The sequence below is a fragment of the Meleagris gallopavo genome, chromosome 16, assembly GCF_000146605.3.
Source record: "Meleagris gallopavo isolate NT-WF06-2002-E0010 breed Aviagen turkey brand Nicholas breeding stock chromosome 16, Turkey_5.1, whole genome shotgun sequence".
Lineage (NCBI taxonomy): Eukaryota > Metazoa > Chordata > Aves > Galliformes > Phasianidae > Meleagris > Meleagris gallopavo.
In genome coordinates, this window is record NC_015026.2 from 9,916,612 (window position 1) to 9,928,873 (window position 12,262).

The 12,262-nt window shown below is 36.6% G+C and overlaps 1 protein-coding gene across 1 annotated transcript in view; it reads left to right on the top strand.

Annotated features, from left to right (window-relative positions):
* Window positions 1-12,262, top strand: part of LOC104913499 (protein sidekick-1-like) — a 92,710-nt gene that overhangs the window by 52,311 nt on the left and 28,137 nt on the right. The window lies entirely within an intron of this gene.

Below are 12,262 nucleotides of genomic sequence, written 5' to 3' on the forward strand. Positions count from 1 at the left end.
TACAACAGCAGCGTTCTGCAGTGGTTCTTAATGTTGAACCTCAATGTTAGGGGTTTGGCAACTTATTTACTTTTTTACATGCAAATAATTTGATGAATATCATTTCTATCAGTGTAGTCATACTAACAGTACATTTGTTAAATCTATGAGTGTGTCATAGAATTACACAATTCATGGATTGCTTCTTGGTCACCACAATGAATTTCTTCTTTCTGTATATATTTTAGGCTGAAAAGGAGAAATCTACAAAATTAAATAAGAAAAACTAGATGCTCAAAGGCATGTATTTTTTAAATGAATAAACTTTCATTAAGTATATGGAAAAAAAAACCTTGTCCAGGTATTATTAAAGAGAACAAAAATAGAACAGAATATAATAGTGAAGAATTGTTTTTTTGCTATTTCTCTAGTATCCATTTCAAAGGCACAAGATGAACATTTAGATACATTGAAGAATTTTTAATAGTGTTTTCCTTCAGATTATGTAACGATGCAAATGATCTTTAACTACCAAAGTGGGGAAAAAAGGCCAGGAGTATGCATTCAGTTTTCTTTTAGAATGCTTTTCTTCCCTCCTTTCCTGTAATATTTTTGCTGTCTTTGAAATCAATTTCAGATGTCAGGAAGAAAGCTAAAGATGTTGGCACTAGTCGTCACAGATCAGACTAGGATGTCTCATTAAACTGTGAGCAAAGAGAGACTGTGCATCACCTCTAATTTCCAGACTGGTTGGAGTTTTGTATTTAATGTTAAAGAGAAATGTGATTGATGCCTTGCAAAGAATATGTGATAATATTTACTGAAAGTTTTCAATATTTGAAAGCATGTTTCTGTGCCTGTCTAGTATGAATGATTTTGGTTTCCTGTGTTCTCCCATCTTGGTTGATGGCCTCTAAAAGTGAACTTTGAGAACAAATGTAGAACAAGTCAGGCGTGCCCCTGTTGTGTTGATAATATCAACTTGACAAATGTATTCTGAATTTTGCCTGCAGCCATTAAAATGGAAAGCAAAATTGGAAGTGTTTTATGTGAGTTTTTTTCATTGCTTGTACCAGCAAGTATTATACTGATTTTGTCAAAGGGAAACATTTTTAGAAAGCACTTGCCCTATTGACTCCTGATGAAAACAATATAGTTTAATTCATCATCATATTATTTTTACTGCTTCTTTGTTTTGTCACTATTGTACTTTTTCTGTGTACTCCTAAGCTGGTATACTAAAGGCCAAAAGACGAAACTAAAAAAAAAAAAAGTTAAAGCTAATTTATTTTGAATGTTTACTGATATAACTGAAGTTGTTGTTGAACTTTTGCATATACAACTTTCAGGATTTGGTATACAATTTATATTTTCTTTATTTTTTTATATTTGCATCGAGATACACTGTAAACATGAAGTAGGAGAGTAGAATTCATCAGCTTCTGTTGGATCCAGCGAGCTGGCAGGAAGCACACGCAGAGAAGTAATTTAGTGTATGTTGCTTTAATTTAGAAATGATCATTTCTGATGTGAGGCTGGTGGGATTGGTCTTTGTCCAATAAATGTTTCGTATAAGCACGGAACGTGTTAATTTAATGTTTCCACATTAAAATCATTTCAAAATAAGTACCTGTTGAGTATTGCTAAACAAATAGAAAAACAACTGATTTGCTTCTTAATGAGCCAGTAATAATGAGCTAGCATTTCAGTCAGGCACTGCTTCTGGTTGAGCATGTATTTCAGAAGATCTACTCTGCCAACAAGCCTTCTAAAAATCAATGCTAATAACAGACATTGGCATAAAGTGTGTCAATGGAAGTGCTAATTCTGAGAAATGTTGAGTAAGTATTTGTGACAATCTCTTAAAATACTGAATGTAGGGTGGTTAGAATACACTGCAGAAAGTTAAATAATTTGGGGGCCAATCTATTCGGAATGTGTGTGTGTGTGTATTCAATTCAGTTGCTTGTTCTTTTAAGAATGAGAGCAGGAACATCACACGTGCTGTCCTTGTTAAAGGGAGGGAAGTGCTTGGGATGGTGATGCTCCCCGCACTGCTTGCATCACGTGGATTTCTGTCCCAATTCGCTACGTAGAATGAGCTTTCTTTGCAATAAGTTCTGTATCAGAGTGTCTCCATGGGATTACAACCATTTTCTAATTCAGTGGCTTCCTCCAGATCTGTTGTTAATTTCAAAGATGTGGTTTAGATTGGTGCGTAATAGCCAGAGTTTTCCTTACTCTCAAAAATCCCCATTAAACAGTTAAGAAACCATTTTCCAGGTATTTCTAGAGGACTGCATTTCTCCAATTTGTTTGTACAAGATTTTTCTCTCTTATTAACATTGAAATGTTTTCCTATCTGTTATATGTAAATCATTTTATTGTAAAGTTTTAAATTAGGAAAGCAGAAGATTTGTATCGATGTTTTTAGCGCTATAGAGAAGGAACATTGAAGAGTTACAGAAGCAGAGGAGGGAGAGCAGCAAGGGTTATTTGTGACTCTTAAACCTCAAATAGCCCAAGTAGTTTTCCAGCTGGGTTGGCATTAGGTGCCTGGTGAAAGCTGAAGTTAATGTTGTTGATCTAGTGTCAGCTGTTGCTTTTCTAAAAACAAGTTAGTGCTCGTGTTAGGCACAGAGCTATTCTTTGTTTAAAAATAACTGAAGTTGCCAGTCCTTTCAAAGAATGTAATTATTTTCTCTGTAGGGGGAAAAAAAATAACATACCTTATCTACTAAAGGAAAGCATTTAGATGCCCTTTCCTCCTTTCTTTGTCCTGCACTAATCTGCTTTTTTTTTTAGTCCTATCCAGACCTTTCCCTGGTGGAGCCTGGTGATGATAACCTGGGGCTGCTTTGTGCTGTGATGCACTCCCAGTAAGCATGTGTATTATGGCAGCTATATATTTGTCCCTTTCTCCCACGGAGTTTAATAAAGGAAATTGTTTTGATTAATAGCTTTTAGATTTAACAAACAACTCTGTTTTGGGTTATACATCCATCTGGTCCAGTTTCTAGATTGTCAGCACGGTGATGTATGGGAGTGCGTACAGCAAGAGCAGATGACTGGAGGGACTTGTGAAATCCTGCAGGGAGCAAAGGCAGCAGATTGCTTCCCAGTGAGCAGCTCTACAGAGCTTGTAAACCTGCCCAGGGCTCACATCCTGCAGGGTACAGGAATCTGTGAATCAAGATTTAGGCTTTCTCCATCTTCCTCTCAAATATGTCTTCATTATTGGCAGGAGGTGCAGATTCAAAGTAAAAAGCAGAGGTTGACTCTTCATTTGTCTGGGTGCTTCTGAGTTGGATTGAGCAAGGGCAGGTTAATGGTGTGATATAATTGGTGGAACATAGGACTCTGGTGGTTCTTTTCTTTGGCAACTTGTATGCACCAGTGAGGTGTGACCAGGCTCTGTGCTTCTGCAGGGGTTCCTCCCTTCAGCCCATCCTCATTTGACCTCCTATCAAACAAGACAGACAACTGAAAGGTGCAGATCTGGCACTTTTCCCTGGGATAAGATGTACTCATCTCACTGTGGTGATTGGGGGCTTGCACAGCTTCCTGCTCACCTTAGAAAAACAAGTTTTCCTGACAGTACTCAATCCAAGCTCTTCTATACTCATGCTAATTTTAACAATTTATAAGAATGACTTTTATGAAGGGACATCATTTGGCAGATTGAGACAAAATGCTTGAACCAAGGATAATCTGCTGACTTCTCTCCACTTAATTGGCAGTCTCATTACATGTACTTCACTGTCCTCCAAGAGATGCCATGGCTTGTAGACTAAATAGTTTCATTTCTTCTACTTTAAAAGAGTTTGTTAAGTAGTTCAATCTTTCTTCAGTCTGATTAATGGAAAGGTTTCTAAATGCTCCTTTTTATTTGGCTTTTACTGCTATTTTTTCAGTTGTTCCTTTTTATTAGTTAGCTCACAGTTGGCTAACGCGACTAGGAAATAAATGGTGGTCATTCTTTGTAACTGTTGTGCAGAGTAATGGATCTAATGCAGTCTGCTTGTGCTTAGATTCATGGTTTGATGATATGATGCAGAGGTGTCTTTTTATTTTCTAGTCAGATAAATTGCACTAAAATATAACAGACAGGGATTAGTTCCAAAGGGGAACACTTCAAGTTCACATACCTTAACTTTTTGTAGCTTTGAAAACCAAGTATTAAAAGAGGAAGTTTTGATAAATCTTATGTAAAGGGATGTTTTCCTCTGTTCTGTGGTCTTGACACTAAGTATTGAGTAGTCATGATTTTTTCCTGAAAAGTTCTATCCATGACAGAAGAAAAACAAATTTTCCTCCTACTTCAGTGCAGAATTATACATTCTGTGTATACACACACCCCTGATAATACGTTTTAATATTTAATTGATGTGCTGTTGTTACACAGCTTTTAGCTCTATGGTACTTCCTTACTTTAACATACTTAATGTGTTCTCCACAAGTGGTACAAATAAATAATGAATATTAATAACAATGAGCTGTATGTCCATTCACACTGTTTGGATGCAGTCATACAAGCTCTTAGAATGATTTTTAACAGAGCGATTTCTTTTCAAACTGTTCACTGTGCAGTGGATGCAGTCTTTAAGTTGGATGTACGATGCAAATCTTAGTGGTGTGTCCTTTAAAATTTTAAGCACATTGACTGTAGTGTTTGCCAACAGTAATTATCAATTATATTTGATTTATTTTTTATTATCTAGCAGTATGTTTAGACTTACACTGTAACCAACACAGGAGCATGGTTCTTAAGTGTAAAAAACAAACAAACAAACAACAAAAAAAACCCACACATGCACAAAGTTTGGGAGGTACAAGTCATTCACATCTTCACAAACCTTAATAAAGTTATGACATTGTTTTCAAAACACTATTTAAACTCCCTCTCTACCTAACTGGGTTTTAACCCTGTCTCACTTACAAATGGATCTCTTATTTTTCCTTTACATATCCTTTTGATGTATGTCATCCATCAATGTTAGCAAGAACAGTAAATGCATTGATCTATTGCTACGCTTGGCAAGTTAAGTAACACTTCTTACATAAAGTATTGATTTATAAAACACAGTACATGTAATTAACATTACAACTGTCAGAAGTTGAAAACGGTATTAACTTGCTGCTTATTTATAACCCAAAAAGAAAATTTAATAAAATACTCAGATTAATAAACTGCTTTTTTTTTTGCCTTCAAAAGTGTCAAGCTGAGTTACGTTTTCAAGAACAGTGAACGGTTTCTTCTAACTTCTGACAAGGAGAAATTACATGTTTTGTCAGTATTGGTGAAAATAATTCCATACTATTTAGATACTTGTATTATCCCTCAGATGGTGAAAAGATTCCACTTGGATAGTTCTGAAAGGATTTAGTGCAAAAGATGCAGAAATAAGTGATGGTATTAGAGAAAATTAAGGTAGCCAATTTATGTCAGGCTTTCAAAACGCCTTTGATCTGGTCTTTAATTGGTGCCTGCTCTACTTCATGAAAGTATGCAAAGCTGTGTCTCCTGGTAGCGCACAAACAAGCGTTAGGCACCTGTCTGGAGAACGTGCGTGGTGAAGAGCTCAGGTGAAGTGAGGAGATCTGTGCGCGCTGCTGTTCCTGACTCGAGCACTGAGTGGGCACCTGGCGCACAGTTAGTTTAATATGATGGGAATTATTTGAATTGAGTTCTGTGAACTTTGGGCTCTGCTTTGATTGTGTTTTTTGCCGTAATTCAGCATCATGGAAGGATGTGAACAATCTTGTGTCTGTTTGCTGTGCCATATGATTGTGCATTTACCACCCTTGAATTCAATAGAACCATTGAGGTCCTTTGAATCAAGTTTGTTGAGACAGGCCTTATCCAATTTAGAGGCCCATTTACATTTTCAAGTTTAAAGGGCAAAAAAGAAAATTACAAGCTACATGTAAACAAAATAACAATAGCTGCAAGGAGTGGGTGTTGTGGTTGAACAAAGGTTTGTGCACAAATCATTTCCCATTCACTCTCTTCATCAAAAGAGATGTGTTTATATCTTTTATGGTTATTCATGGCCACTTTGCCACTTAGAAATAATTTTCTCCTTGAAATAATACATAGGTGACCTTGTGTGCCTTTCCAAGCCTGGCAATGCCTTCACTGTGCTGTTGCCTCCTTCTGTTGCACATGTGATTTTGTGCTGGTCCTTCCAGCCACTGCTCAGCTGAGTACCATTTGCATTTAATTAATCTCCACAAAAGCAACTCAGAATTTCTCTTATACTGGGAACAAACTTGTAGAATGTATGTTTGTCACATATCTTATCTGTTAATTTGTCTGGAGGGTGTTATCTTGCCATCCATTGGAATATTCAGTGTATCTACATAGATACCAGTGCAATTGGAGCTGGATCTACAACTGCTGGAGAGTGTAGACTGTATAGCAGCAGCAGTAGCTTCAGTTGCAGCTAGGTGGTGAGGGAAATCCTGCACTGCTTGGATTCTTTTTCTGTAAGGTAGTCTTAGCCTTTCTCCTGCTGCGTACTGAGATTTAATCCGTAACATCTTATTTCCTTGAGAGCTCACCAAGTCTCTGTAAACATCGCTAAGTGTTCAGAGAATATAAAAAAGAATGGAGGTTATGCTTTGATACCAATTCAGCCTAGAGAGGTTGTGGATTTCTTTGGAACTTCTTTGTTTGGTTTTGATACTTGATGGGTTCTCATTTATTTACCTGCTTGATTATACTGTGGTGCTTTTTCATCTTAGAAACTTTGACTTTGAGATACACTTACAAACGTTTCCCAAGAATCATTCTGCAGTCTGCTAAAAGAATGAATTACATCGTATGTAATTTAAGAAAATCATCTGTTGTTTTTTTGATTTTCGGTTGTATAGCTCAGTAATTCTGTGATTCTATGTTCTGTTGTCATTGTCTTCTGATACAAAAAAAATACCCACCTCTTTTTCCTTATCCTGACTCAAATATGACAGCAGGCCAGAAAGAAAAACTAAAAAATGAGATATAGAAATTAAACTGGGAGATCAGACTTTGGATTAGTATAGCAGGCACTGCTTGAGGTTCAGTTAAAATGGTATTAGCTCTGTTTCTTCTCCGGTCTGTTAAAGAAACCAATGTTAAGAAAAACACTGTACAACTGCATGTGGGAAAATTTTTCTCACTGGGGGTAACCCAGAGCGTGTCATATGGAATTTGAAACAGAATGATGTTATTGAGCATGATGTTTTCTGTCAAAATCCAGGTCTCTTTTTGTGCTTCTGTGGGCACTCTTCCCTTCAGTCCTGCTTCTGCTCAAATGCTGCAAGCCTCAAAAAGTTGTTTCTCAAAAGGGAAAAGATATCTTCAAGAAGTCTGTAGTGATGGAAAGGATGGTCTTTAAATAGATGACAGTGTTAGGGAGCAGATTTTATGAACACCAGAAGTTACACTTAAAGAGTTTTAGGCAACAAGTGATAGTAATTTAGATTCTTTTTTTAATCATCAAAAAACTACTCTGGCCTTTACGTGTCTTATATTTGCATGTTATGCTGAGCTATGTTTGTAATTTCTTCAGCAGTTTGTAGGGGAAAATGGAAGAAGGTAGAAAAATAAAACATGCAGTTGTTTTATAAAATTATGAAATTCTTGTGCCTTAAAACAAGGCAGGTTTTCCTGAAGCAACACATTTCAGAATGTGTACCTCAGTATTGCACAAGTCTGAGGGAACTGTCATGTTTGTTCTTTTAAACAATACCATCGATTCATCAAGATTTTGGTAAAACACATGATCTGTTTAAGAAATGAGGAATTCAACATGGAATTCATGGTTACAAGAGGGGAATTCTTAAAGAGAACCACTGCTTGAAGCTTTTTTTTTTTTTAAAAAAAAAAAGGAAAAGTGAGCTTTTAATTAAATCTACTTAACCATCAGTATGAAACACTTATCCTTGCCGCTTGGGACTCTTATTCCACTGAGCTGTTGAAAGCTAATCATATCTATACGTTACAGAATATTTCGTTTTCCTATTGGGATATTGTGCAACAGGTACGTAATCTTAACTTCAATATTTCTTCTATCCAGATCAAACAAATGATTGGCAATTATCCAATAACTGACAAGCCAATTAGTTATTTGACCTATTCAAGATGAAAAAAAGGTACCTTTTGAAATCTTGTCTTCCATTGACTGTACATTTAAAAGAAATAAATGTCACTTATTCTAGAAATATGCAGGTTCCCTCACAGAACTTGCTGAGTCCTAAAACAATTTAATTCCATCCCCAATTAAACCTTTAAAAGCATCATCCATCAACCTCAGCAGTTACTTGCATTTAGAGATGATAGCAGACGTGTTCAACAAGTAGATTATCTTCCTTGTCTGCTATGAACGAAAAAGGGCCACGTGGGCTCATTTAGTTGACTCTATGAAACTGATTATTTAAATGCTGTTTTAAGTACATGTGCTTCAGTATTATTCTGATATGAAATCAGATATTGTCTCTGATAAAAGTTCAAGAAATCTTTTTTAAGGGAATGTTTTATACTACTGTGCAAAAATTCTGAACTATGGCAGTATATTTGATAAATAACCTGGTGCTTTAATGAAATATTCACTATGATGCATCAGTCCTTCCAAATCCAGGCGTAGCATGAGGTAGTACAATGCAATTTTAATTTAATTGTTCTATTTAGTGATTTATGTCACACTTCCAACCAAGAAAATCTGAATCTCAAATACCAATATTTTGGGTAGAATAGCCTTACTGCAAATCAATACGGTTAAAGTGACTCAGTGCTCTCATGTGTATTTGACGTTGACAGTTACATATAGATCATATACTAACTTTCACACCACTTGAATGCATTTTAGAAGGTTTGAAATAAAAAAAGATTGACTGAAATATATCTGAGTTCAGTTTGGCTTCCTGGTACGTTTCCCAAGATTGGCCATGTAATTCTTACAAATACATATGTTATAAAAGCTATTGAAGTTTGCTTCTATCAAAGCGTACAACTTGGATCCGGAGCTAGTACATGCATGTATACGTGTCAGGAATTAGGATCAGTTCAAAAAGAAAAAGAGAAAAATCTTTTGCATATCTAAGCCATGAATAAGAAGAAAATGGCTGTGATTCCCCAGAAGGTTCCAGTTATCAACTGTCAATCAGCACAGAGCAGCAGCTCTCGCTCAATTACTGTGTGCAATCCAAAGTATTGGCTTATGAATTCCACAGCCGAACTTGAATCTTTTTGATGGGATTCTTCTACCCATAGTTTCACCTTTTTACTTTCCTCAGATTGCTGAAAAGATTCTATCTCAAGTTTGAGCTACCTGATTGTTTCCTTTTTAACTGTTGTGTGATGTACAACATAGGTCTTCTAAGATGCTGTTTTTGTGGCAGTTATTAACCTCAGATAGCTCACATCTCTTTTCCTTGCAAATAGTGAGTACAAATGCATTTTTAATTGTTGCACTTCTGTACTTTATGCCACTATATGGAGTATTTGTAGATTCATTTTCCTGGAAAATTGCTCAGAGATGTTATCTTCTGTGTCAGCTGGTCATGGCTTTACATATGTGTATGAAAAAGGGTAATGGACATCATGCTGTACTAAACTCCAAAAGGATGGAATCACTATAGATGTGCATTTTAATAAACAAGTTGTGTTTTTGCTAGAGTTCAACGAAAAGTTTTGCAGCCAAAAATTTGTTTTCAATGTCATGCCTGTTGGGTAAACTGAGTGATGGAAATTGATGGTAAAAACGAAATGTATTAGTGATTGAGCTGTATTTCCTCTGATTTGATTTATGAACAGGTTAATCTACTTTTAATATTCAATATTGTCTCACCTAAAATGATTTGAGAATAGATTTATCTAATGAAGACAAATTTTAATGGGTGTGAGATGCGCTAACCTGTTCTCTGTACTCACTAAAATCCTTTTCTGAGCATCTCCAAAACTGTTACTCATTTTCTCAGGATATGAAGAAGTGATTTCATCTGGATTTCTGAAGGAAAAATTGCTGAGATGTAACTGGGCAGTTGCAGTGCTTTTCACTGGTGTAGATGATATGCGACATCTCTGGAGTCTGTCAATTTCCCTTTTCTCAGTGGGGTAGAGCTGTTCAAGGTCAAATATAGATTTTTAGTTTTCAGAGGGAACAGAACGAGACCTCTCAGCTCCTGTGATAAACCTCAACTGCTGGGGGAGAAGCCCAAAGTTGGTAACAAATGCATATAGCAATTTTTTTTGTGTGTGTTTAAATGTCAGCATTAAACCAACCAGAGGTGTACATGCATTGTCAAATTGGGCCTTGAAAATATATTTTGAGATAAAATTCATCTAAGCTTTTCATGTGCCAAGGAAAGTAAATAGACAGGCTAACCTGGCAGTATAATGTAACTTTCCATTTAACGATGCATAAAAGCAAGGCAGACAGGCTTTAGAGCAAATATCTAGATAATTTTGACATTCAGTCATGTTTTTTTTCTTAAGATTTTCATGAAAATAAATCTACGTCATCCTTTTTAAGGACACCAGTCAGGATGTTAGTGTTTGGTGTAAGCGGACTTGCTGGAAAAATTGCAGAAGCTGGATATATGTACCCACAGATATGCATCTTATCCTTTTATTCCTCCTTGCAGCTCAGACATTTTATTTTTATTTTTAAGACAGCCTAGCTGAAGAGCCAGAGAGGCTGGAAGTGTTAACCCACGTAGTAGTCAGAGGAAAGCAAACAGCATGCAATGTGAATGCTTGCATTTTTATAGTCATGAAACTCTCTTACCTAATAGTCCTAACTCCATTATTTTATTACTCTTGTTTCTAGGACTCAAATACATTTTTTTTTTTAATCTTTTTGTGCTTTTTTTCAAGAGAATAAAAGTTAAGAGAACCTTACGACTTGAAAACTGTTGATTGCCCAAAGTTTGGCTTAAGTGAGACTTTCCTGTTTTATATGAAAGTCTAAGTCTCCTATGCCTATTAAAGGATGCACCTTTAGGAGGATTTCTCCTCCTTTTTTGCACTTTTCTTTGTGAAATAGCTTTCATTATGCCTGCTGATTTTCCAGTTTCCCTGTGATGCTCTACAGCACCCGAACTTGTCCCTGTAGGTAACGTTTGTGGAATGCCACACGGATCTTCTACCTGCATGTTGAGCAGCACTGTGCCGTACCGATATCATTAGAGCTTCACTGCTGCCTTCCTTCGTGGAATCCTTGCCTATTATTTTATTTTCATTTGTGCTTTCGGTGAATATTTAGTGAGCTCTGATTACATAATTGAATTTGATAAACTGATGGGATATGATTGATGAGGAAGTCAGGAGTAAAAGATTAGAAGATAAAATTTCTTCAAGGCTTTAAGTAAATCTTCCAGAGAGCTGTGATAATTTATAAAGCATGGCATATTTTTTATCAAAATATTCCCGTAGGTCTATTAAATTTTAGCTTCTAACAGAATTGGATTGAATTTTGAGAACCATTTTCTTGTAATACCAGCTTGATTGTGGTATTCTAAACGGGAGAAAGCCATGAGTGGGCTGCACATCACAGCCTTGGGATTGTTTGAGTGAGAGAGGTATGGCTGAGTGACAGGACTGTGGGCAGCAGGCTGCCTTTCGAGTAAATCAGTTGCTCTTGGAGAAATGTAAACTGAGAGGTGTAAGTGAATAACTTAGAGTGAAGTAATGAAAGATGCTATCCTGTTAGGTTCTTAAAACCCCTGAAAAAAAGGGATCAGTGAGTTACCTGGGTAGAGGTTCAGAGTTATGGAGTTAGCTTCGTTATGGTCTTACTGTAAATGGTTCAGCTTCCTTCAGGGAAGAACAATTAATGACCTCATTCCATAAGCCTTGCAATATGAGCAGGTAAATAGAACTGTTTTCAGTGAACTCAGTGCCAGTCATTTTAACTCAGCAGTGGAACCCTGTGCTTTAGGACTTGGAAACTCCTGTTACGACTCCTTCCCTTAAATACAGATGCACATCTTTGCCAGTGTATTTTTCACAAGGTAGGCTGGCGTCTTTCCTGGCAGTCTGTCTCAAAACTCCCTTAGGAGTCTCCCAAAAGTCAGTAACATTGATGCTACTTTTAAAGTATTCACTGACTGCCTGAGTTGAGAAGGAACCTCTGGGTCCCACTTAGGACCACCCAGTGCTGTGTGCCCACTTGGGGTACTTGCCTGCATCCATGCACCTTTGGGACCATCTCCATGGAGGAGACCCCGCATTCCTCTCTACAGGCCAGCCTGTAATATTGTTCTGTATTTCACATCAAATCTCAGGCCTTTAGCATAACAT